This window comes from Mizuhopecten yessoensis, unplaced genomic scaffold (assembly GCF_002113885.1).
Source record: "Mizuhopecten yessoensis strain PY_sf001 unplaced genomic scaffold, ASM211388v2 scaffold8131, whole genome shotgun sequence".
NCBI classification, from domain to species: domain Eukaryota; kingdom Metazoa; phylum Mollusca; class Bivalvia; order Pectinida; family Pectinidae; genus Mizuhopecten; species Mizuhopecten yessoensis.
Genome location: NW_018407394.1, coordinates 625,184 through 631,737, shown reverse-complemented (window position 1 = coordinate 631,737; position 6,554 = coordinate 625,184).

Below are 6,554 nucleotides of genomic sequence, written 5' to 3'. Positions count from 1 at the left end.
AAAAATGCAAGAATCGCCTACTACATTCATACGAAGTGATATAACGTGGGATGTTTATTGTGGGTTTATTCAAATTTTTATTTTAATTATTGAGTTTTCATTGGGCGACTCGGCGAATGCAGTAAATCTCTTTCAACATCCCAAAATTGTGTAACAAAATAAAATTGGACAAAATGTAGGATTACATTCTTGCATTTGGTTATATACAGTTAATCATTTATTATATGCGAGCTCATTGATGGACGAGAAGAGAGCTGATGGAGAACTCATTTACACACATTTAAACAACTAATATATGATCTTCGGTGCAATCACGATCGTATATTATTCTTAGAAAGTCGTTCTGCGGTGATGTTCTTAGTTTTGCACGACATGGGTAGTGTTCATTTTGGCATTACTACATCCTCAATACTGCAGGGGTAACGTTCACTTACGCTCTCTGCAACCGTGAACTATATCATGGTAAAATCGACGGCTCAGTGTTCAACACCTTGTGGATGAGACGAGAAGACTAGTTTGATCCTTCGATGTATATCAAAAGATTCTCGCGGTCGCAAAACAGTAAATTTATTGGCTTTGAAGTCCGGTCAAATAGCTAGCCGCGTGCCTTCAACTTTGCTATGATATGTGCTATGGGTGCAGAGAACGAAAGTGAGCATATCCCCTTGAGTATCGGGGATGACATTACTATTACTAGGACAACGATAAATGATTTTGATCACATTATGACACAAGATAACACTTTTTTACACTTAAAGGTCTATCAAATTCTCATTTTTTATATTTCATGTGCATACATGCATACATCCTCGATATCCAGGGATTACGGTCACTTCGCTCTCTGCACCCCTGGAATGTGTCATAACAAAATTGAAGGCACGCGACTAGCTATTTGATTGGTGTCAGGTAAAAGAACAAACCAATCCTTAGGCTGATACTTGTCCTTTGAACATCACAGAGAAGCGACGCCCGAATTCAAAGCCAGTAAGTTTTATCGTTACGCGACCGCGAGATTCTTGAGCTGCACACTGAGCCTTTGATTTTGCTATGATATATTCCAGGGTTGGAGAGAGCGACAGTAAGCGTAACCCCTGAATATCGAGGATGAAGTACATAATGCAGATTAACATTAACATTGAGAATATCTGCCTAGACATACGAAACACATTTGCACTAGTCTTTTTGACCTTGAATTTATCTATCTTATTTTCACTTTTTCAAATCCAAATCCTCGAGAAGACAACGTCTGAAGCCAGTACTTTATAATCGAGTCGTCAAATTTAAGTAATTGAAACCAATGTGAGGAATACGGAACAGTAAAATTCACAAAGGATGATTAAATCTAAACGACAGATTATTTAGGAAAAGAAGCCAGCCCAACTTATCGACACAGTCATCCAATAACGGCGACCATTGTTGTAATTATACAAAGCTTAGTAATCCATCGGCAATTTATAAAAGCTATTTTTCTTGGCAACGATGCCACATGATGCAATTACCGCGTAATGTTAGCTGCCAGAATCTTCATTACACTTGACCGACCAATCGTTTGATGGAATCTTGCCACCAGAGGGCACTGCTGTTGTTGGTATCAAACGTTCTGTTCTCAACAGGAATTCATTCAATAAACTCGATATCAGATGGACGCACCCCGAGGTCGATTATATCTATTTATCTATAGGTGGGTATTATAGAACAATACTAATTTATCAAACGTTAACAGTAACGTTCACCAAGTGTTAAACTCTCCAACTTCAATTCAAAGTTTTATTAAATATATGTTTTTGGAGATTGAAGAGTTTTCACATATTCGCAGAAGTCATTCAAACATACATTAAAAAGTCAAACGGATTGGGCAAAAGTTCTTAAAACTTACTAGACCCTTTCCCAACATATAATCGCAACAGTCATACAAAGACAGGGCTTAGGACGACAATGCCCGAAGAGCATATAAGAAGGAAGTGGGGGTCATCAGGTCAATTTTGGTTTTCCGATTCCTCTAAGGAAGATCATAGAGGAAAATCCCCGATTATGCGGGAGAGGAGACTCCTATTCGCTTCCTACATTCACTGTAAATGCAATGATTACAATAGGTCTAGTCACCTCCAAGTCTGCACAGGTACGTGATGACGAATAATTCGCCGTTTTGGATTTATTTCAACATTAAAACTATTTGAAACATTACCGTTAGTTAAAAACGAATTAATTTTAGCATCCGACTTCGAATTGTAACACAACTTTTATATTTCTTTTCATATCACAATGTTCAAAATAACCTTCAATCGAGCTTTCTTTCATATTAAACATTTAAATGAAAAACAACATTAGTCCTTATATAAAACAATGCCACATTTCGGCTGATATTAGTTTTCGCCACAAAGATACTATTAACAATAACACCCCTCTGAACCATTTAATCTTCCCATAAAGCAGCACATATGTTGCCCTTAAACCTAGTAAACAAATGCATCTCGGTGGAAGTATCAATAAACCTGGATCACAAATGCCGGTTTCTATTTTCGTCTCTGATCTTTCCTGAGTAGATAGCAGACGCCATATCGGACTGGTATTGACGTGATTCATTCTATCCGCCCAAATGGATGTTATTGTCCGTATCACCGTCCGTCGTTGATTATTGTTTTCCTAGACGAAAAATTAGAAGCAATCTGACATTAGCATACATCCTATATATCCTTTGACATTGTAAATGGAAACAATAGAAACTAGGTTCTAGGGATAGTGTCTCGTGTTGTCCGATAAAGTAACTTTCCGCGCATAATGGATCATCTCAGCCGGCTGTTTCAGAGGTTTTTGTCAAGATTTGTATCAAAACAGAAGAGACATTTTCTGAAGAAAGCCGCAATCCTTCGGTAGAGCTGTCAAAGATGAAATAAATGATCTGTCATCTGCTATGATGGTTTGGCAAGTAAGAGCTGTGTAAGTCATGAGAAATAAAATGTTGGATATAGCAGCGTTCTACGCATGGTCTATTAACACAAATACGGTTTTGTATTGATATGAATACATGACTTAGAACCTGAATGTCTGAATATAATGGTGTTTTCTCCTGAGAACAGCGCCAGGGAAATTGTAGAAAGGGGCATCTTAACAGGACAAAAACACAATGTAACATGTTTTATTGTAAAACGGACAATGTATTCCTATGGGCTATTGGTGGAGATACTTTAACCATTATTTTAATTGAAGAACAATGCATCTATTTCACCCTACAACGATCATTTATCATTCATATAAACTTTAAATGCCATGACACGATTGCAGACATCATCATTACACATTTATCATGACGTTTTGAAGGTTTTAATTATTAAAACTGGTTCTGCCTTGAACTGGTCGTATCTATCTAATAAATCGATCATGCATGTCATATCTGAAAGCTGTGCATTGCTCAAACATTTGCTTTTTCTGAAACAGAGATAAAATTACAAGTTATTCAGTAAAATAGCCATCAATTCAAATTAAATGTCTAGCCTTCGTTATAAACATGTCTGATATACTAATAAATGATATTAATGCACGAAGTTTTTTAACCCCTTATGTAGAATTTAAGCTTGTATTGCCTTAACTAGAAAATGATATTGGTTTTGGAGATCTTTTTAGTAGATATTCTTGAATTATTTCGACCATTTGCTCATCGACAAATGTAATCATTACAAGAGCACTCAACCTTAAACCAAAGAACAAATAATAAATTTGAAGCAATCATCTCCGAACAGCCTCATCATCTTCCTGTCTGTCACGTGATTATATAACAGCCACATAACCTTGTGCCAGATAGCATATTGAACTCAACTTCTTTTCTGATGATCGCACATTTTATCATTTATTCTTAAGGAAATTAATTTATTCTACAATCAACAACCAAAACAAAGTAAGCTGAATCGTTTTGTAAGAGAAAGGCGCACTTCACTAGTCTTGCACGTTTAATTTAGTTTCAGGTCATTGGATGATGAGATTAAGTATTGCGATAATAAACAGTGATTTATTACAATTAATTTCCTACTTCACTCCTTTGGTGACCGAAAAATAAGAAAAATATATATATTATGTACAGGGGTTGTTATTTTAACAGAATTGAAATGTTTAAAGTAATACATATTTTTCGTGCTCTGACATCATTTTTACGTCCTCTGTCTTTGATTTGACATGTCATAATGTCAGTAGTTTTACATCATTTGTTAAAACATGACATGTCAGGTGGCTTGACCTTTAAGGGAGTCATTTCTCTATGTATGACAAGGCTATTTAGGAAGTCGGCAGTTACATTGTTATTCAGTCAGCTTAGGATCGGCCTAAGTAAGATAAAAACGTCATTACACGTGACACAACGTCATCACACCATAACCCAAAGACTTATTTTGGACACAAATAGACAAATATGTTGAGAGCAAAGGAGGCATTCCAACTAACTGACAAAGATAAGACGGAGAACAGGGTCCCAATAAACTGACAAAGCTAGTACAGAGGCCAGTGTCCGAACGAATTGACAAAGATAAGACAGAGAGCAGGCCCCAACAAACTGACAAAGCTTAGACAGGGATAATGGGTCCCAACAGCTTGGCAAAGCTAAGACAGAGAGAAGGGTCCCAACAAACTGACAAAGCTAAGACAGGGAAAAGAGTCCCACCAAACTGACAAAGCTAGTACAGAGTGCAGGGTTCCAACAAACAGACAACGCTAAGACAGAGAGTAGAATCCCAACAAATTGACAAAACTAAGACAGAGAGTAAGGTCCCATTAAACTGACAACGCTAGTACAGAGAGCAGGGTTCCAACAAACGGACAACGCTAGTACATAGAGCAGGGTTCCAACAAACTGACAACGCTAGTACAAAGAGCAGGGTTCCAACAAACTGACAACGCTAGTACAGAGAGCTGGGTTCCAACAAACGGACAACTCTAGTACAGAGAGCCGGGTTCCAACAAACTGACAACGCTAGTACAAAAAACAGGGTTCTAACAAACTGACAACGCTAATACAGAAATCAGGGTTCCAACAAACTGACAACGCTAGTACAGAGAGCTGGGTTCCAATAAACGGACAACGCTAATACAGAGAGCAGGGTTCCAACAAACTGACAACGCTAGTACAAAAAACAGGCTTCTAACAAACTGACAACGCTAATACAGAAAGCAGGGTTCCAACAAACTGACAACGCTAGTACAGAGAGCTGGGTTCCAACAAACGGACAACGCTAATACAGACAGCAGGGTTCCAACAAACTGACAACGCTAGTACAAAGAGCAGGGTTCCAACAAACTGACAGCGCTAGTACAAAAAACAGGGTTCTAACAAACTGACAACGCTAATACAGAAAGCAGGGTTCCAACAAACTGACAACGCTAGTACAGAGAAAAGGGTTCCAACAAACTGACAACGCTAATACAGAGAGCAGGGTTCCAACAAACTGACCACGTTAATACAGAGAGCAGGGTTCCAACAAACTGACAACGCTAGTACAGAGAGTAGGGTCCCATTAATCAGACAACGCTAGTACAGAGAGCAGGATTCCAACAAACTGACAACGCTAGTACAGAGAGCAGAGTTTCAACAAACTGACAACACTAGTACAGAGAGCAGGGTTCCAACAAACTGACAACGCTAGTACAGAGAACAGGGTTCAAACAAGCTGATAAAAACTCTGACAAGAAGCAAGGTTCCAACAAACTGACAACGCTAATACAGAGAGCAGGGTTCCAACAAACTGACAACGCTAGTACAGAAAGAAAGGTTCAAACAATTTGACAACGCTAGTACAGAGAATAGGGTTCCAACAAACTGACAACGCTAGTACAGAGAGCAGAGTTTCAACAATCTGACAATGCTAGTACAGAGAGCAGGGTTCCAACAAACTGACAACGCTAAGACAGAGAGTAGAATCCCAACAAATTGACAAAACTAAGACAGAGAGGAAGGTCCCATTAAACTGACAACGCTAGTACAGAGAGCAGGGTTCACACATACGGACAACGCTAGTACAGAGAGCAGGGTTCCAACAAACTGACAACGCTAGTACAGAGAGCTGGGTTCCAACAAACGGACAACGCTAATACAGAGAGCAGGGTTCCAACAAACTGACAACGCTAATCAGAGAGCAGGGTTCCAACAAACTGACAACGCTAATATAGAGAGCAGGGTTCCAACAAACTGACAACGCTAGTACAGAGAGCAGGGTTCAAACATACGGACAACGCTAGTACAGAGAGCAGGGTTCCACCAAACTGACAACGCTAGTACAGAGAGAAAGGTTCAAACAATTTGACAACTCTAGTACAGAGAGCCGGGTTCCAACAAACTGACAACGCTAGTACAGAGAGTAGGGTCCCATTAAACAGACAACGCGAGTACAGAGAGCAGGGTTCCAACAAACGGACAACGCTAATACAGAGAGCAGGGTTCCAACAAACTGACAACGCTAGTACAGAGAGCAGGGTTCCAACAAACTGACAACGCTAATACAGAGAGCAGGGTTCCCACAAACTAACAACGCTAATACAGAGAGCAGGGTCCAACAAACTGACAACGCTAGTAC